This window comes from Taudactylus pleione, unplaced genomic scaffold (genome assembly GCF_031769625.1).
Source record: "Taudactylus pleione unplaced genomic scaffold, aTauple2 ptg000041l, whole genome shotgun sequence".
NCBI lineage: Eukaryota > Metazoa > Chordata > Amphibia > Anura > Myobatrachidae > Taudactylus > Taudactylus pleione.
In genome coordinates this window covers 31,842,825-31,864,642 of record NW_028284443.1, presented here as the reverse complement: position 1 = coordinate 31,864,642, position 21,818 = coordinate 31,842,825, and the positions used below count along the sequence as shown (strand labels likewise).

General features: G+C 43.9%; 1 protein-coding gene across 1 annotated transcript in view; it reads left to right on the top strand.

The window, feature by feature from the left end:
- The window catches only part of NELL2 (neural EGFL like 2), a 357,636-nt gene that overhangs the window by 188,733 nt on the left and 147,085 nt on the right, over positions 1-21,818 (top strand). The gene's annotated exons all lie outside the window — the stretch shown is intronic.

Below are 21,818 nucleotides of genomic sequence, written 5' to 3'. Positions count from 1 at the left end.
GCGTCTGCGCAAACTACTATGAGCGATCGGAATGTGCTCGCTCGCCCTGCAAAGACAGCCCAGTGGAGTGAGTGACAGGAGAGGCCGTTTGTGGGTGGTAACAAGGGCAGGCCAGTAGTAACGGGGGAGTGGAGTTGCGGACGCAGGCGTGCCTGAGTGTTTTCACGCCGTTTCTGGGGCATGCATAATTAACAGGCAGTACCATAGTACACGTCACTTGGTAGATTTTTACACTGAGCTGCTCGCAGTGCTTGCAGTAAGATACAGTCAACCGCAAGCGCTGCGGTCTGATCCGATGGTTCCTGATGTACCAATGGTTGTATATACTTCCTGGAGATGGCGTACACTAGTGGACGGCTAAAGACAGGCTGGTGGGCGTCTGTAAACACAAAGTGATCGCTCGCCAAGACATAGTGGGCGTGCTTATGCCTTGCCGTGCAAGCGGCTGCCTTGAAGTCACTTAGCTGAATTACCATACGCTGGGAGCGAGCGGCCGCATCTAACGAGTGGGTCTGAATCAGGCACTCAATTTTTACATTTGTCTTTAATTGCAGTCTTGCTTGCACTCAAGAAATCATTTGAGCTCACCAGAGCTTCCCAAAAGTCTTCAATTTCTGTAAACTCAATAAAATGAGCTGACCTTTGGGATTAAGCCTTCACAAGGGAAATACGCGCCAAAGCAGTGTCTGCGGATCCCACTGTACACACAATGGGACCCCACCTCACAACAGTGCTCTTGACGGTATACTCTTTATCAACAGGTACCCTTTTCTGAGCCACAAAGTAAACAGATACATATGTTTTCCACAGTTACAGTATACTGTAAGTAGCAGGAGGCAAAGAGGGTAAGTGTCCCTTCTTCTACCAGTACAATGAACCCTATAGCTCCGTGACCCATGTATCCCCCCATTCCCATCTACTCAAAACACCAGGGGGTATATTTACTAAAGTGAGAGTTTTTAGAAGTGGAGATGTTGCCCATAGCAGCCATTCAGATTCTACTTAACATTTAACTAGCACCTTCTAGAAGATAATAGCTAGAATCTAATTGGTTGCTATGGGCAACATCTCCACTTCTTAAAACTCTTACTTTAGTAATTGTATCCCCAACTTGGATTCCACTAATGCCCCACACACCAATACAGACTTGTCTACTCTCCCAAAACAGCCGTAAAGCTCCAGAACCTCAGGTGGCAATCCCAACCTCCTGGAAGAGCATTAAAGTCCCAAGTGAAGTGGGCGATCCGGGCAGCCCATGCCGCAATTTGCGCAGATCCCATCATCATAGCCCCATCCACTGCTTTAAAATAATGTAATGTCAAAATTGTAATGGGCGGGTTGGGTCTACAATGACGCTATGGTGCCATCAACCACCCCGCACCGCCCACCTAAATTTGTATTGTATTTTTTAAAAAATTTACGTTGGGCACCCAGCAATGCCCCACACCCTAAGGCATAACTCCCAACATTGGTAAGTATGGCATCATGGCACCATGGGTGGGCGAAAAAAAAAATTGTATAAAAGGTTATATGTACGAGAACAAAATTCCCTGGGGGAAAGTGCACAGACGTAATATAAACAATAGGATAAATTGTTTTTTCCTATTTTTTTAATTCGCAGCTCAGCTGACACTGCGTGCAGTCACAGTGCCTATATGTACATAAACAAAATGCACTGAGGGACAGCACACACAGGTTGTAGAAACAATTTTTTTTTTTTTTTCCACAAATGACAACTGCGGAGTCAAGAGAAATAAACCTAAAAACAATTTTCTAGAAAATACAGCGCATAAATGCAATGTAAATTAACAAAAAAACAAAACAAAAACCAACATATATAAATGTATCAATTAATAAAAATAAATAAATACTGTGTGGGCGACCTATGCAAATAGATAAAAAACTAGTTCAATGAACATAATATGCAATCCAAATGTTAGAACAAGCACAAACATATGGTTTTATACATAGTATTAAGAAGAAGTGATGTAAAATGGGTATTTTAAACAATCAGAGATATGGACCAATCCCTCTTTTGCAAAAGCATTGAAAATAGTCAATGGAGGCTCAAAATATAATTATCGGGAGCCTGCTCAGTTCTATTGGGTGCAGTGGTAAAGATCCAGCAGGGTTGGAATAGCCTGCAGCTTGTGCAGTCCCTTGGCTTTAAGATGCTCCCAAATAGTAAGGTTCCAGCGAGGCTTGGCTTGTAATCATCCGGTTTTAGATAGAACAAAGGCTCAGTCCCAAGATGGTAGGCAATAGGGGTCCAGTAAAGTGCAAATCTCTGGTAATTGGTCTGACGCGTTTCCCTGTCAGACAGCTCTTTCAAAGGCAGTATATGTTTTGTCGGCATGTATAAATACTCCTTTTCATTAGAGAACAAACTGCGGAGTCACACTGCTTATATCGCAGTGGGGTATGGACTGCGGAGTCACAGTGCAGCACCACTGTGTGACAGTTAGACTGGTAATGATAAATAATACTATAATAATTCCTGCACTATAAAAAAAAACAATGATTTGCCATCTGCCTGTACTGTAAATCTAATTCAGCCAATATTATCAGTGTTTAACATTAAGGGGACTGGAGTGGACACAGCACAGCAGCAGCAACTGGAGGTGGAGAGGATGGACAAAGCAGCACTGCAGACTGTAGACACAGTGAGTGGATGGACACAGCAGCAGCCACTAGACACAAGGACTAAAGAGGGCTGCCAAGAGACGGGTCGTGCCTGGGTGAAGGGGCCTGGGTGTTGCAGTGCCACGAATCGGTGCTGCGAGCTTGGGAGGGGGGCACTGTGAGCCCCTCAGCTCAGCACATATCCAGGGGGCGCTATCAGGATGATCGCTCCCTCCCACAGGCAGAGGAGACTGATGCTGCAGCCAGGGGTGCAGTGAAAGGGGGGGAGCTGGTACAAATTACCCGGACCTGCTGGAGGGACCCGGCGCCGCCCGCCCCCCAGCACACATGCTGCTGTGTGCTGGGCTGCACTGGGAGACTGCTTGCGGCTGCTAAACAGCAGCCACAGCAGTCTCCTATTCCTGTGGGGGGAGCGATCACACTGATGGCGCCCCACACTGGCTATGCACCGGGCAGAGGGGGCTCACACCGCCCCCCTCCCCAGCGCGCGGCACTGCAAAAATGTTGCCTTTATTGTTATTTTTCTTAAGGGGGCATGGACACGGCTCCCACGATTAGGTCACGGCCCCTTTTTACGGGCCCGGAGCAGCAAGCAGTCTCCCTGTGCAGCCCAGCACACAGCAGCGTGTGTGCCCTCCTACCTCTCAGTGCCCCTGGGGCATCATTGAAACTTTCACCAGAACATGGACTGAATTTAAGGAGTAATTTAGAACAATGTGAAAGGGCCCTTCAAACATATGTCTGTTCTCCAAATGCAATGAAAACTTTAACTGCACTTGGAGGACAGACAAATGTCCAGGCCAGTTTTTGGGATCCACTTATCCACTGGATTTGAATTGACATTTTTGTGTGATAATGCAAAAAATTTTTCCTATTGTTATGAATGATCTAGGAATGATTTCCAGTACATCAACTACAACAATACATTATAATTCTTGATTTCTTACCCCTGAGTAAGTCCATTTATGGACAAAACGCATAGGGTTTCTGGTGCCGTGTCCATACACTAAGCTGGAGGATCCTGCCAATTGAGCTCACACCCGTAAGGGTGGTGGCAGGAATATGTCATCACCTTTGTGCTCTAAGCATTTTTATAAATCATGTATTGCATTCTATCAAAAATAATAAAATTGGCAACTGTTTACTGATCGCCCATTTTGGCCTTTTTTCTTGTCGTGTGAACTTTGGTGAGAGGGTATTTTTAGGAACATCGTGGACACATCAGCTTCCACAATTCCACACCTTGAGGTATCCTAGTGGAAATAACTTGTAGACACAGTAAAGATGACCTACTGATCTTATATGATTTCATCACTCGTATATTTTAATATTTATTCTGTTTAGCATCCTCTGGTTTTTGCATTTGAGTATTATTGTTTGATCCTTACTAACAGGGGATTTACTGAGAGATGCAGCTTTTTACAACAGTTTGTTTTAGCGCAAGATAAAGGCATTGGTTTCTTCTTTATATATATAATATATATATATATATAACACAATGACTACAATGCGCTAAAAATATAGTAAAATAATTCAATAAATTCTATATATTAGTATAGGCTGCTACCCCAAGTTAAGTCCTTTGCCAGGTCAGGAATAAACAATTCTATGGATTGGGGGTCTTAATGTGCGCCAACACAATTTGTTTTTAATTGTTCAATAACGCCTTAGTTGTCCTGTTAAGTCTTTCAATGTTCTTTGAGTTGTTGAAGTTGGAGGATAAGGTTTTACTTATTGTTTCTACAATGAGACGCTCACACCAGAGTTCACCCAAATATGCAATAATCAGCTTCTGTATACTTGATTCATAGTTATTTATTATAAAAATTTAAAAGGTTAAAAATCTTACATAGCACATGCAGAGTGGCCTATATGGGCTAGATGTTAATAACTTGATGTCCCTCCTCTTCAGGAGTAAGAGCTCTTTAACAGCAAGTTAGCCCACTTTTGGTCACTTTGCATTATCACCCAAAGCGTTTCGTCAAATATCGACTTCTTCAGGGGTGTTTACTATCCGAACAGATATGCCCAATAGATACTTCTTTATCTGGCCACCGCTGGTTTAAATAAATCACTCCTTTTTTATATGCTTAATTTCCAATGAGTGTTTCAAGCTTTTTTGAGGCAATGGTTTTGCATTAATAGTCCTCAGATGTAATCGATTCAGTGAGGATGACTGTTCTCTGCATGTGTGCTCAGTTCCCTTGTCAGGCACTGAAAAAATTTATATATACAGCCAGCAATGCCCTGGCACTCAATGGAAATCCAAATAGCCTGCTCCGGTGCCTATCCTAGAGGGACAGCACCCTCAATATTCACCAGAACATACAGATGCGGCACTCGGAGTATATGGTGAAATACCCCCAACTGGGGTGTTTTATTTATCAACGTTTCGGGGATCGAATCCCCTTCCTCAGAACAATAAACATGTTTGTTGTCCCTAGGAAAGGGATTCGATCCCCGAAAAATTGATTAATAAAACACCCCAGTTGGGGGTATTTAACCATATACTCAGTCTACGAGTGCCGCCTTCTGTATGTTCTGGTGTGAGATAGATAGATATATATATATATATCTCTCTAATAGTAGTTTCAGGCTCGTACTGGGCTGCCGGGGAATCGGGTAAACCCCCTGTGGTTCCCATTGCATAGTGGCCATGCCCCTTTCTGTGAGAGGGTGGGGCTTAGCAGGCTGTGAACATTGCAATCAGGGCCTGATTAATAATGGGAAAGTGAAGGTCCAGACCCCTGCCCATTCAGCCCCTGTCAGTCCAAAGCCCCACCCAAGGCCAACGAAGCTCCGCCCACCTGCAGACAGCCAAAGTTCTGCCCACTTCCTGGGTAAACTAGGTTCCAAACATATTCCCCTGTGATGTCACGTGCAGCCAGTGAGGGGAGGAGCCCAGACTGCTGGAAGCACTCACTGCAGTGCACAAACACAGAATAGAGGAGCCAGATCCATCCATCACTGAGAGACATATCCTCCCTCTGGGCAGGTAAGTTTAACTGGTGGTCGGAATCTAAGGGTTTGGTATATGGTGGGAGAGAGGGGTGGATTTGTTTTTTCCTGGGGGATGCCGTGTTTTAATATTGTTTATTCTGGTGTAATAATGTTGTATGTGTGTGTCGAGGTGGGGTGTATTAATATTGCGTGTGTGTGTAAAGGGTTTATTCATATTTGTGTTATATGTGGGTCACTGATGTTCACTATATTAGATCACATCCACTGCAACATTCTGTATTATATTGTGAGCACTGGGACAATCTCTGCATTGTATGGTAGGTACTGCGACACTCTCTACTATATGGCGGTAACTGCGGCACTTTCTATATTATTTGGCGGCACTGCGACACTCTCTGCATTATATAATGAATACTGCGACAACTCTCTGCATTATATGGTGGGCACTGCGGCACAAAGTGTAGCAGGCGCTTGCACCTTAATGTTCTGGGACTATGTATTAGTTTTTCCCTCACCCTACATACATTTCAGACTTTACAATGCTGAATTCAAGGTAGCCCAAGGTGACTAGAGCTACAGCTTCTAAACCATATGCCTTCTGGAGACTGGACGTAAAAATTATTACTTACCTAGTTTTACACTATAACTAGATTACCAGATTTACCGTTGTTATTCTTTTTATTTTTAATTTTGGCTCTGTACTGGTGCGTTTTTTCTTTAAATATTACTTATGTTCCTCTGCTAGCTAGCCACACTCCTGGCTGGCCACACCCCTTTAGCTTTGCACCGTCCCCTATCAGTCGGTCCCTTCCATTGCAGTCCCCCTGTGGGCCCTGTCACGAAATTTGGCCTCCTGTGACGAATCAGATTCTGCGGGCTGAGACCGTGGTAGCAAGAACTGGGGAGGTTTCAGATAGCTTTTCCTCATAAGAGAATTACGACTCCAATCTTAGTAGATTTTGAAAGAATACGAGGCTTTATTAGAACAAGCAGAGGGATGTTGGGAATGATGGGTAGAATTAGCACTAAAAGTCCAGAATGATAAGAACATAAATTTGTGACGGGAATGTAGCAGTGCAGTAGGAGTGAGATCACTGGTATTGAGTGCATGAACTCCACAACAAACAGGACACTGGTCAGAAGATGCTGAGTTATCCTCAATAGACGGAAGCGGGAATCCTGAGTCCGAAACACTGGGGTTCACCCAGTAAAAAGAGACTGGGATCCTAGGTCAAAGATATAGAGGTATACAATGGTGCGTTGAACTCCAGATGTAGTACACTGAGATGTGTCACGGAGATATGGACAAGATGCGCAGGAGTGCGTCTACAGGTCCTCCGGGTTTGTACCCAGAGTAGCGTCTTTAGGTGCTTCGGGCTTTGTACCTAGAGTAGCGTCTTTTAGGTGCTTCGGGTTTTGTACATAGAGTAGCGTCTTTAGGTGCTTCGGGTTTTGTACCCAAAGTAGTGTCTTAAGACAAAGGTTCAGGACACGAAGATATACTGGAAGTCAGAGACTAGACAATATCAGGAGCCAAATACTAAGACTTGAGAAGATATTGTACAGGCACTGAATGAACGTCCATGAAGGATTTATATAGGCAGTGCCTGTCACTGATTGGCGGCAGATTCCCAGTAGACCTGAGGGTTAGATCTGATTGGTTGCTTCGAAATCCCATAGCAGAAGCAAGATGGCCGCGCCCATGAACCAGCGTCCTCGCTTTTGGTATTGGAACTGCGGGAGAAGTATCAATCAGTCCTGGAGTGAGAGTTAGAGAGCGACAGGATCTACGCTCTGCGCCAGTGAACCAGAGGCCGGAGGTATGTAATGCTGCTGAGTGGGCCTTGCGTCGGGGCCTGGCGATCACATTCCTGACAGGCCCTTGATGTCCCAGTCCGACAATGAGTAGTTTAACAGATTCAGCATATACTAGGTCACCTCAGTCTCCACCCCCATGCTTGGGTCCATCCTCTCTTTGGAAACCCCCCTACAAATCCTGCATTTCCCCCTGCCAACCCTTTCCATGATATAGGTCTCCTTTTGCAGCCATAATATAGGCTGTTGATCAGAGCTCTCTGTGCTGTCTCCTCATAGCTGTTCCATAGTAATGGAGTTTCACTACAAACTCCAACCAAAATGCGCTTCCGCACATGCACACCATTAATGCATATTTTCCTCTACTGTCATCCGGATTTTAAGACTGTGCCCCTGAGTGTTTTCCAAGAGGAGATAGTGTCATAGACACTGCTGGGTACGGTATACAATCGGAAAGCCGGCTGCCTTAATACCGGCAGCCGGCCTCCCGACTATCATATCCCGGCGAGGGTTGAAATGCCGGGCGTCTAGATGTAGACGCCCGGCATTTGCCCAGCGACCGGCATCCCGATCGAAGGGATGCCGGGCGTCGCGAGCGGACAGCCGTGGGGGGGGGGAGGTTAGGTTTAGGCCACCAGGGGGGGACTTGGGGTTAGGCACCCCCCCAGGAGGGTTAGGGTTAGGCTAGGGGGAGGGAGGGTTAGGGTTAGGCACCCCCGGGGGGGACTTAGGGTTAGGCACCCCCCCCAGGGGACTTAGGTTTAGGCACTTGGGGGGGGGAGGTTAGGGTTAGGCACCCCTAAGGAGGGTTAGGGGGTTAGGTTAGAGAATACTTACCTATCCATGATCGGGTTTTCCAGCGCTGTCTGGATTCCGCTGCCGGGAACTCTGCTGATTTCGGCCAGGTGCTGCTGGGAATCGAACCGATTCCCTGGATACAACTAAAGCCACTCTGTTACCACACTTACCGCCCCGTATATATTTCACTGTCTCCACTGCCTGTATCTGTAGGTGTGTGCTCCATCCCAACGCACACCACCTGCATTAACCCACATCCATCTGTATCTGTTTTATATTGTATGTTTCTGCATTGTGCTGCATTAACTCTGTGTTCTATCACATTCTACTTCTCTAACTGGTTAATAAACCAATCCCTGGTTACACTATTCATTATGTGGACTAGCCTCCATTACACATGGCTGACCCCTTATAACATACTGAAGGTTCTGGCAATCGGTTATTGGCCCAGGTTAGCAGCGTTTGAAGAATAACAAATTAAAGAATGCATCTTTAACAACATCGACTAAAAAGAAAATACATTTATTCATACTGTGGATGAAAATGTACAGTGTAAATGGTACTCTCCAAGATAACAGATTATTATCTGGAACTGGGTGGAGGCCATGCAGCAGTCTCTGGAGTGGGCTGAAGGCTGGCCAGTGGTTACAGAACTGGGTGGAGGCCAGGTAGCAGACTCTGAAGTTGACTGAAGGCTAGCCGGTGGTCTTTGGAGTGCGATGTAGGAAGACCCAAAGTATTTGGGGAGAGCTGTAGGCTGACCAGCAGTATCTGGAGTGAGATGGAGCCTGTTCAACAATTTGTGCAGTAAACTGGAGGCCAGAGAGTGGTCTCTGCAGCAGGCTGGATGCAGGACAACAGTCTCTGAAGCTAGCTGGAGACCAGTCTGCAGTCTCTGGCATGAGCTGGATGCTGACCAGCAGTCTCTAAAGCAGACAGGAGGCCAACTAGCATCCTTTGGAGCAGTCTCTGGAGGGGGCTGGAGGCAGGCCAGAGCTCTCTGGAGCAGGCTGGAGTCCATCTATCAGTCTCTAGAAATGACTGGTGGTTGACCAGTGGTCTCTGAAATGGGCTTAAGGCCAAACAGCAGTCTCTTAAAACACTAGGAGGCAGGCCCATGGTCAGTGGGGCAAGATGTAGGCTGGCAAGTAGTCTCTTAAGTGGGCTGTAAGGTAGCCAGGGATATCTGGACTGGGGGCCAACTAGTAGGCTGGAGGCAGGCCAACAGTCTCTGGAGTGGGTGGAGGTCAGCCAGCTGTCTCTGGAGTGGGCTAGAGGCTGGATAGTGGTCTCTGGCACTGGAAAAAGGCCAGACAGCAGTCTCTCCAGTGGGTTGGAGGCCATCAAGCAGTCTCTGGAGTGGTCTGGAGGCTGACCAATGGTACCTGGGGTGGTCTGGAGGCCAACCAATGGTCTCTGGAGTGAGTTGAGGCCAATTATAGTTCTCTGAAGTTGTCTCTTAAGCCTCCAGATGGCAGGCCTATGGTCACCGGACTAGCTGGAGACAAGTCACTGGTCTCTTGTGCAGGCTGGAAGCCAGCCACTTGTCTCTGGTGTTGGCTAAAGGCTGGCCTGTGGTCTCTGGAGATGGGTTGGAGGCCATAAAGCAGTCTGTGGAATGGGCTGGAGTTTGGCCAGTGGTCTTTGGAATGGGATGGAGGTCAATGAGGAGCCTTTGAAGCAGTCTCTGGAGAAGTCTGGTGGCCAGACAGCTGTCTTTGGAGTGGGCTGGAGACATTTTAGAAGTCTCTGGAGTGGGCTGGAGGCCAGCAAGTGGTCTTTGGAGTAGGCTGGAGGCCATTCACCAGTCTTTGGAGTGGGCTTGAGGCTAACCAGTGTTCTCTGGAGTGGTCACTTGTAAGGCCTAGAGGCAGGCCCATGGTCTTTGGGGTGACCTGAGGAAGACCACCACTCTTTGTTGCTTCTGAAGGTTGGCCAGTAGTCTCTGGAGCAAGCTGGTGGCTAGCTAGCAGTCTCTGGAAAAGGCTAGAGGCTGGCCAGCAATTATCTGAGGGATGGACGCTAGACAGCAGTCTCTGGTGCATTCTCTGGAACAACTAGAGGTTGGTTAGTGGTCTCTGGCACTGGATGGAGGCCAAGTAGTGGTTTCTAGAGTGGGCTGAAAGCCAGCTATCATTCTTTGGTGTGGAATGGGTGCAGGCCTGCAGGCCCTGGGGAGAGCTGGCGGCTATCCAGCAGTCTCTGAAGTTGGCTGGTTTCCGGACAGTTTTCTCTAGAATGTGGTGGAACCAGCATTGTGGTCTTTGGGACAAGCGGGAGGCTGGCCAGCAATCTATGGTGCAGTCTCTGGAATGAGCTTAATGCTGGCTTGTGGTCTCTGGAGCTGGGTGAAGGCCTGGCAGTGATTTCTGGGTGGAGGCCATGCAGCAGTCTCTAGATTGAGTCCAAGGAATATGTCCAGCTAGTGGGGTTTATGCAACTAATCTTCATTGTGTGCCAGGAACATTTTGCTACAGTCATGTCTAGTGGGCTCCTGTTATTAGGAAGATTCAAAATCACCTTCCTCGATATCCCTCTTTTTGCTTCTAGATGCATACCAACGTATCCATCCATAAACGAAGCCTGCCAGTAACCCAGCACTGATGCCACCCACCAGTATGATGTATAATCTTATTTGTATTATGGTAAGTTTAGCCTCTATAACTGGTCGTCTTCTTTGTGATATCTGAGTCATCACCTTCTGGCTCCTAGCAAATAACTTGTCAGTGCTGAGACTGGCAATTTTAGGATTCCGCACCTTAATCCCAAAATATTGCCTTTTCACTAACCTGCGGTCTTGTTTATTATGTACATCACATCGGTACGTCCCAGCATGTTCCTCCTGTATGTTTGGAAACACCACCATGTAACTCTTGGGCTTTATCGTTTTGAAGGCCTCCTCTTGTGTTGTGAGAACCCCACTGGCTACTTTCCAGTAAATATCCACTGTCTCCAGGTCTGCTTCAGTGTCTGGGTTTAAACATGTAATATTAAAATATTCCCCAACAGCCAGGGTGTATGTGTGCATACCGCACATCCAGCTGGTCACACATCGCACTGCCACCTTTTCACAGTCATCCACCAGGCCATCTTTGTCCACTGTGCAGCGGGTCTCTATCCTTGTGCCTACTCCGCAGGATGTACTACATGTTGTGCTCTCTTTCAGCACCTTAGCAGAAATACCTTTCAGTATGTCCGGTATTGTCACCATATCCAGATCTTCCAGAGATATGTCCTGGGATCTGCACATCCCAAATATGAAGAATAAAACAAAAATATTCGCCAACATTTTCTTTCTCTGATAAACACAGATATTTACAGATATAAAACCTGTAATGAGCCAAGTAACTTGTGTCTGGGTATTATATAGTGAGTCACCAGCATTGTTGTACAGAAATCCATCTATTACATCACAATGGCAGATAGAATTTTCAGCCCAGCTTACAAGGATATCTCATGCGCATGGGATGGAGTCAGGTGAATGTACTTGATCAGAATAACCAGTACACTACTATATACAGGCGTGCCAAGAGAAGGGGGAGATACCAAGTACCCAGGCTGGGAAGGCATATAAATATCCACCAAAGTGGCCCCCCTCAGCCTATATGATAAATGCACCAGATGGGAAGTTGCAAACCCCCATCAGTATTGGGGCCTGCCACAACCCTGATTACATAATAACAATGGAATATATAAATAACACATTCACTAGTCTGTTTGGTGTAAAGGCCACAGTCCCTCTTCTTGTACAAGTTCTATAGTAAGATGTCACATCAAAGCCGCAGCTCAGCCATCCTGATCCAAGTTCTATAGTAACCTGTCACATCAAAGCCGCAGCTCAGCCATACTGACCCAAGTTCTATAGTAACCTGTCACATCAAAGCCGCAGCTCGGCCATCCTGACCCAAGTTCTATAGTAACCTGTCACATCAAAGCCTCAGCTCAGCCATACTGACCCAAGTTGCCCATTTCCCCTTAACAGCTCAGCTACCTAACTTGAAATTCTATGTGTATATCTGTAATTCATCATCATTTATTTACTAAGCCTCAGGTTCTAAATCCCGTGCTACCGATCGTGTTTATGCCCAAAATGTAAAAGGGCAATACTATTACTAGCAAAGCACAGTTAGTAAAAGCATCGCCCTTTTGAAATTTTGGACATAAACACGATTGGAAGCATCGGTTTTAGAATCCGATGCTTAGTAAATAAACCCCCTAGCATGAGAAGAGAGCTTCAGCTTTACAAGGATATTTCACAATAATAACAAATTACATTCATAAGCAGAATTTTTATTTATGTTTATGTAAAATTGACACATTAAATAGTAAAATATATATAAAAAGAAAAATATGGTGGAAGCAAGCAGCAGTTTTCCAAGCGGGTTTGTAATAGCTGCATATCGCTGGCCATCCAAACATCCGGGGTTATTATCTGCCTAGGGTCAAGATAAGAAGAAGGAAGGTAAGTAGTAACCACTAAAAAGAGGCATATACTGTATATGCATTATTAATTGAAAGGGACAAATATTTATTTGTCAGGGGCTTCATATAATATTTTTTAATTGACGGAGACCACATATATTACTTATTATTTGATTGTGATCCCATATATCATTTATACATTGAAAGGAACACAGATTTTAAATGTACTTTCAACAAGATAGCAAGTTTTTTTTTTTTTTTTTTTACTCTAGATTTGCAAATGCTGCAACTAACAATTAATATTGCATTTCTTGTACTAAATGATCACATACTTACCTACTCTCCTGGAAGTTGCGGGAGACAATTTTTTGTGTAGTCTCCCGGACCCCGGCAGATTGGATGGATCTCCAGTGACCTGCCCACTTCCCAGTGAGGCTCAGCTGTGCTTGTTTAATTAATTTTACCATTTTAAGATAACATTTTATTGTGGCTTCTAATGTGGTCCTTAGGCCAAAAAAAGGTTGTGTACCACTGGTACAGTATTTGATTGTTTTGTTCTTGCTCCTAGCTAGCATTAGCATAATATGTACACTTGATTGGGCAGTGATATATGTAATCTCATGTTGTACACACAAGCTAAATATTTGATATTTATCTGTTTAGCTTTCATTTTTTTATGTAGCTGTATGTATAATCAAGTTTAATACATTGATACTAATACTAATGTACACTCATAATTCATTTTAGATGTAGCCTAATTAGACAGTTGACAACTGGTACTTCACATTTGTAGAGCTCTAATTACCTGCCTAAATCCTGATAACATTTGGTGTGTGTATATCACACAATACTGTGCAAAAGTTTTGGGCAGGTGTGGAAAAAATTCTGCAAAGTAAAAATGCTTTAGAAAATAGAAGTGTTCATAGTCTATTTTTATCAAGTAACAAAATGCAAAGTGTATGAACAGAAGATAAATCTAAATCAAATCATTAATATTTGGTGTGACCACCCTTTGCCTTCAAAACGGCATCAATTCTTCTAGGTACACTTGCATAAAGTCAGGGATTTTGTAGGATTATAGTTAGGTGTATGATTAACCTATCATACCAAACAACAAGTGATAATGATCATCATTTTCATATGTAGGTTAAAACGCAGTCATTAACTGAAACAGAAACAGTTGTAAAGGAGGCTTAAAATGGGTTGGAAACAGCCAGACTCTGCTACAGAGGTGAGGTTGTGGAAGACCGTTTCATGTCACAGGTCATACACCATGGCAAGACTGAGCACAGCAACAAGACACAAGTTAGTTATACTGCATCAGCAAGGTCTCTCCCTGGCAAAGATTTCAAAGCAGACTGGGGTGTCAAGGTGTGCTGTGCAAGCTTTTGAAGAAGCGCAAAGAAACTGGCATTGTTGAGGACCATAGATGCAGTGGTCGGCCAAGGAAACTTAGTGCATCAGATGAAAGACACATCATGCTTCCCTTCGAAATCAGAAGATATCCAACAGCTCCTTCATAGCCACAGCATCATCTTTGGTTACAGCCCCTCTGCGGGATTTAGTGGCCAGACCGGAACCACCACCACTTAGGGGAACACCTCCGTGTATGGAGAGGTATTTCCCCCCTGTAATGCCCGGAAAGTCCCAGCGCCCTGAAAAAGATGGGCGCCGATCTAAGATGGTGGCTGTTGCTCCCACGACCGCACCCTCAGCTGCTTCCCCGCAGTATCAACTCTCCCCTGTGGTCTGTCTGCTCCCTCCTCTGAAGACCCTCCTGATGATGATCAGCCAGGATTACTGGTTACCTATGCGAACATTGTGAAAGACTATGGCTCCCATGATACAAGAGCAGGCAGACTCTTTTAAGCAAGCTTTAAAAGAGGCGAATACTAACATTATTCAGCTCACAAGTATAGGCTACTAAGAACAGGCTGGGCTAGACATTTAATGATTTCTCTAATTTAAAGCAACAGTATGAGATGCTTTATAAGTAACAAAAGCATGTTTTAAACAAGGTGAATAACTTAAGAATCGTGGGCCTCCCGGAATCCGTGAAAGGAGACTCATTGATCTGTTTCATCACCAGAATTGGATTGCTGCGATGGTATGATAGTGGAAAGAGTGCATCGGATTGATCCCTCCCGCACTAATGCTGATTCACGCCCCAGAGTGGCCATTTTCTGCTGTCTTAATTTCCTTTATCGCGAAGCTCTTTGGCAAGCATCCAGACATAATCGTTCCATCACTTGGGATGGGCACAAACTGTTTATTTTTCAGGATTACTCTGCAGAGGTGACCAGAGCCAGGCGTGCTTTCTCCGTGGTGTGTGCGGGATTGGTTAAAGACAGTCATCATTTTGCCTTACTGTTTCCTGTCCGTCTCTGCATATTCATGTAGGAATCCTTTGTGGACTTTTCTACCCGCAAGATGCTGACGCATATCTCCGAGAAGAGGCCCTAGCCAAATTGATTCCTGTTTCTCCTTCTCATATTAACTCTCGGGACTGATTGCCATTTAGGCATATGTTGAAGCTTCTCCTGAGTCCCTTGGGGGCATAATACTCCATTTCCTTAGGAGCTGGTATTGTATATTTAAATACTATGTTATTGCATTATGTATACTGTTTTATTTGCATTGTTCTGTAATTGCAAGTATTACTGTTACATCATTGGTGGTGGTGTAGGTTCGGTTACTTTACATATCATACTCCTCTCACTCTGTTTACATTTTTATGCCATATATTCTGTTGTATTGTTTTATTGTGTGAGATGACCATTGTATGCTGTGGCTCCTTGGAGCCCGTCTCTCCGTTGTATTTTGGGTCTGGTTATGTATGCCTGGAGATTTACTTTTTGGCCAGAGGGCATGCGGGTGACATATGTCCTTGCTTTACTTTTATTGGTTACTGGATACAGTTTTTGATTTCTACTGTTTCCGTTCTGCATATGTTTCTGTTATTTTTTTTGTAATTGTGTTTTTTACTCTATTTGATGCTAGAATGCACTGGGTTATTACATGTGTTGGGATTCATACTTGCTCTAGGGTTCATATGCTGTTGTTCTATGTTTTTAAGAAAAAATGTGTTCTCAGTATATGAATAATTTGCCCTAACATGGCTCCATTAAAAATTTGCTCATGGAATGTGGGTGGGATTAATTCCCCTATAGAAAAAAAAAAGATTTTTACCTACATACGTAAACTTGGGATAGATGTGGTGATGCTACAGGAGATTCATTTATTGCAAGCTGAAGTTTTAAAACTAAATGTTATGGGTTACTCGGTGTTGTCTTATACAAACTATTTGTCTAAGAAATGTGGGGTGGTCACGTTGGTCAGAAAACAATTAGTCCCACAACTACACACATCACTGGTTGATCCATTTGGAAGATAAGTTATTTCTGAAGTCACTATTTTGGGTGATAGATTTACATTTTGCAAGTTATCAGCACCTAACGTGTACTCCAGATGTTTTTTCCAGTTGATATTGGATAAAGCTTAGCCCTTTCATAGATTCATCTTTAATTGTGGGAGGCGACGTTAATATTTTAGCTTTTATTTTTATGGACCGATAGCACCACCCTACTCATCCCAAAAATCTTCCTCCTATTGCTATTCCTCAACTGAACTCTGACTTCCATTTGGTGGATGTGTGGAGAACTTTCCACCGGACTGGTAAAGAGTTTACCTGTTTGTCTGCAGCTCACGCTACTTTGTCCCACATTGATTATTTTTTGATGTCGGGGAGACTGCTATCGAGGACTGATGATTCTAACATTGAACCCATTGGTTTATCCGACCATGTCCTGATTTGGATTTCACTTATCCCAGTGACTGACAGTGTTTCTTACAGGTCCTGGAGGTTCCCATCTTATTTGGAGAACTTTATTAAATTTGGAAATATGCTGGAGGCAAAGTGGCATGAGTATATCCATAACAATGAAGCACATGTGACCTCTCCCTGATTATACTAGCAGATGGCTAAATCTGTCCTTAGAGGAGAAATCGTTGCATATGTCGCCAAACATAAGAAGGAATGTGCTCAATTACAGTATATGCACAAGCTCAAACAGATCTCACAACTTCCTTCCAAGACTTTAAATCCTGCCCTTCCCCTTGTCCTAGTGAGAGATATCAGAAAGCCAAAGCTCACTTCGATGGTATATTAGAACAGCTTGCTTCCCGTCACACTTTTCGTAAACAATGTCAATTCTATAAACATGGTAATAAGGCTGGCAGGCTCTTTTCTAACTTATTACAGAGTCATACTGCTCCCTCTTCTATTTCAGCCGTCCACTCCACTTACTGTTGTAAGGTCAACAAGGGTCGCCAACTTACGAAGAACATTTTATGCAGACTTGTACTCTCGCCCCTCTATAGATATACTGTATGTCAGAGAGACGCTTTTTGGGATACATTTACTGTGCCCTTGCTGTCCTCGGATAATGTTGCCTCTTTGATGACACCTATAATGCCTGAGGAGGTTGCTTACGCTATTAAAAAATTTAAGCCTTTGAAAGCTCCGGGCCCAGATGGTTTTTCTGGGGAATTTTTTAAAGCTCTCAGCAAAGATATCTGCCCCATTAACATATTTCTTTAATTCTATTTTATCTGATTATATTGTTCTCCAATAATTTAACTCTGCTCTGATTATGGTGTTACCAAAACCTGGTCGTGACCCAGAATTTCCTGCCCCATATCGTCCTATCTCACTTTTAGATGTAGACTACAAACTATTTATGAAAATTATCTCAGAACATCTAAAGCTGATATTACCTTCCATTATAGCACCAGACCAAAGTGGTTTTATCTGGTGGTAGACACTCCACTGGTAATATGAGAAAGGTGATCTCAGTGATACAGTTGTCTGCCTTGTCCCCTGTCCCTTCTCCACAGGTTATTAATTCCAGGGATGCTGAGAAGGCTTTCGACCTGGGATCACTTATATACGACCCTACTCAAATTTGGTTTCCCTCCCTGCTTTGTCTCTTTCCTTCAGGCTTTGTATTCCTCTCCGTCCACCCAGGTTTCCAGCAATGGTTATTTGTCCTCTCCATTTGAGGTTTGCAGAGGTACACGTCAGGGGTGTCCTATGTCTCCTCTATTGTGTACCATAATGCTGGAACCGCCAACTGTGACCCTACGCTTATCGGTTGAATATACAGGCGTTTTTATTGGACATTCAGAGCTTTCTCCAGTGTTGACACAGGTGGCTAAATTGCTGGAGGGCTGGAAACTATTACCCCTGTCCATTCTGGGTCATTTTAGCCTTTAGTGGTTCCTATTTCTCTGTCACTCTTGGATATAAAATTTTGTACTAACATTTTTACTGCCTTCCTATGGAAAGGTAACCACCCAAGGATAGAGGTCACCAAATTATGGTTGGCAAGAGAAAAGAGAGGGCTGGGTTTGCCGAATATTAGTTTGTTTAATAAGCTGTGTTTTTTTAGATATATTAGTGATTGGTTATTGGTTAGGGAAGCTTATACTCACTTTTCCCCTGAATCAGCCTTATTTGCCCCTATTCAGCGGCTACCCTACTCCATATGCCCAAAAGGCTCACCCTCCTCATACTTATAATAATGTTTTTTTATGACTTGTATTTGGCTTGGAAAAGTGTTTTTTCCAAATTGTTTGGGCCTCCAAATTGATATCTTTTTGAGGTAACCCCCTTTTCCCACCAGGCATTTCGAAAATTAAAGAAGGGTTTGACCCTGGTGGTGGTCTCTCATTTACTGCACTACATGATAGTTATCATATTCCACATAGACAGTTTTTTATGTATAACAATAAATGCCGGAACCGGCTTCTCCGGATCCTGTTCACTCGCTGTTATCTTTTATTGTGTTGCATTTATATAAGACAAGATATTGTCTTATCGGAATTGGTGAAACATACACCTTCTAGGCAACGTGGAAACGTGATATACTCTCCATTGACTCTTCTGAGTCCCTCTTGCTTCATTATGATACTGTGTTGAGATATCTTCGCTGCTCTTGGCTACAAGAGGTTCATATTCAAACGATACACTGTGTTTACATCTCCCAGGCCCATAGACGCCACATAGTTTTAGAGGAGTCAGGTGATTGCTTAAAATGTAAATGCCCTAATGCACCACCTCTCCAGTTGGCCTTGACCATTTTATACCTATTATTTTCAATGATCTTGGGTTGTTCTTACAGTATGTGTATTTTTATAATGATTCGAGAGACTATGGGGTATTTTCAATTGGGCGCAAGGTTTAGCGAGGCTAAAACCTTGCAGCCAATTTCGGAATCCCACGGGTATGCGCACTCCCTATACCCGCGGGATTCAATAAAAAAAAACAGTGGACGCGGGGTTTCATCAATGAAAACCCCACGCTGCGTAAATTACAAAAAAAAAAAAAAAATCACTTACCTGCCCGGGTTTTTGTGGCTCCCAGTAGCTTACCCTCTCTCTTCTTAATGGAGAGGGGGCTGCTGGGAGTCCCGGGGGCTGATGGGAGGAGCAAGATGTAGTTCTCCCAGCGCCCATTCCGGGGGGCCACACACACCGCACCCGGGGTCACACACACTCATGCACACACACACACTCACTCACTCATACACACATACACCACACACACTGACATACTTACCCTGCTGCAGCAGAGCTGGCTCCCGATGCTGGATGCAGAAGATGCATAAGACAGCGCTTCGGAAGGTGAGTAATTAAGCTAATTGGATACTTCCAATTGCTTGATTAGTCCCCAGGGGTTGTGCCGCGGGGGTGTAAGAGCAAGTCTCTGTGACTTTTCCTTAAATCATCGATTTTAGGAAAAATCACGCTTGCTCAGGAGGTGCGTGAAAAAAAACCTCCCGGTGCATGTTTTTTTAAAAAATCACGCACCTAATAGAATAGCAAAAACCCGCACCTGCAGGAAAAACCTCGCAGGTACGGGTTTTTTGCATTCTCGCACACAATTGAATATGCCCCTATGGGTCTCAAGCCCTTTATAGATGTTCCTGACATGCTCTGCCATTCTAACGTTCAATTGTCTAGATGTTCTGCCCACGTATGGGTAGCTGTGTGGGCATTCTGCCAGATAAATTACTTCTGCGCCTGCACAAGTTATGTGTTCCCTAATTTAATATTCTTTGTTTTATTAGACATAAATGTTTTAATGCATTTTGTAGTTATTTTCATCGTCTTGCAGCTTGCAAAGGTCCCGCAGTGATAAAATCCATTTTGCAGTTTGTCCATTGATAATGTAGTTTGGTCTGATGCGGTTTTTGAGATATGGTTTGTGACCAGTTTTTTCTTTAGGTCCGGAGCTTTTTTGTATGTGACCAAAGGTTTTGGTGTTAAGATGTCGGCTAATGTCTCATCTTTGAGCAATATATGCCAGTGTTTTTTGTAGCACATTTTGAAGTTAGGAGCATTTTGGCTGTATTCTGTTATAAATCTCATTTGATTATTTGTTTCTTTCTATTTGTGTTTACTGGTTGGGTTCAGAAGTGTCGGTCGGGATATTTGAATAGGCTTCTTTGAAGGCCTGTTCTATTTCTATCTTATTGTAATTCTTTGTGATAAATTGTTCTTTCAGATTAGCCCCCTAATCTGGAGCAATTCCTCCTCATTCTTCGGAATTGGTTCATGGGTATATTCCCTAGCCAACTTGGTTAGTGCCCACTATCTGGTGAGATATAACTGTTTGCATCAACATGTTTCTGGTATGTCCTTGTATTAATTTTGTTGTTCTCTATGAATACGGTGATGTCTAAAAAAATTAACATGAGTTTTACTGAAGTTCGTGTAGAATATTCAGTGCCGGTTGTTGTTAATGTATTTGAGAAATTCTTGCAGTGTTGACTCGTCTCCCTTCCATATAAAGAAGACATCTTCAATTAAATGTTTCCAGAGGACCAAATTTGCCCCAAACTTATGCTGGGTCCTGATGGTGTCATTCTCCCATTTACTCATTAAGAGATTCGCATAGCTTGGGGAAAATTTAGTCCCCATCGAAGTCCCAGTAGTTTGCCTGTAAAATGTGTTGCCAAGCTACACATAGTTGTGTTCTAGTATGCGTTGAACTTCTTGTTCTATAAAAGTTGCTTGTTCTTCCTTCATAGTTATGTCTATTCTAAGGAAGTAACTGATTGCTTCCAATCCTTGACAGTGATCTATCACTGAATGCAGTGACGTCACTTCACTTGTGCAGAGCTAATATGTGTCTTACCATTCTATGTCTTGCAGAATTAGTAGTATGTCCATGGCATCTTTAAGATACGATTCTTGTTCTTTTACATATGGTTGTAAGTAGTAGTCAATGTAGGCTAATAGGTTTGTTGTCAGGGAATAGATCCCAAAGATTATGGGCCTTCCAGGTGGATTTTGGGGGTGTTTGTGAAACTTTGGAAGGTAATAAAATGCCGGTGTTATCAAGTGTTCTTTGTCTAAATATTCATGTTCTTGTTTTGTCAATATTCCTTTGTTACGTCCTTCTTTAAGTAATTTCCTTGTGTTGGTGTCACCTAGAATCCTAAGGGATTCTGTTTCATAGTCTATTTTGTTCAGCAGCACAATCCCCCCTCCCTTGTCAGTGTTAAAGTCTGTTTTTGTTGTGGACCCGGGGTGGAAACAGGAGTAAACACCTGAACAGGTTTAAACTGAAAAGTAAGTAGTTTAATGTGGTTTTTGGTAGAAATGAACAAAAGATAACTAAAGTCCAGTAATAAACTAATAACTGTAGCAGGAGGAAACTGTAGTGAGTGGGAATAAATAAATGTCCAGCACGGTGACAGAGATGAATAAGGTGAATCCAGATAGGCTGTAAAGGTGAAATGGAAATCCGGGTATGCAGAGTAATGGCTTGAGAGGGATATCCGGAAATTCTATGATGACCAAAGACATAATGGTGGCACCCAGAGAGCCGTGACGCGGAGACGCCACTAGTCTTACCCCTGTCAGGATGGCCCAACGCTGGTAGACCTCTGCATACACGCAATGCCTATCTCCACATGCCAGCTCCCCTGCCAGAAGGACTGCACTACAGCACCCTCACCAGTAAGGACCGCAAACCTCCACGCCACGAAACCTGGGTTACATCAGTGTAGGTCAAGGTAAGTTTCAAATTTGTTGTCAGGTGCAAATTTCAATCCTTTGTGTAGTTGTTCATGTTGGGTTCGCAGGTCTGAGGACCCGCATGTAGTCAGTAA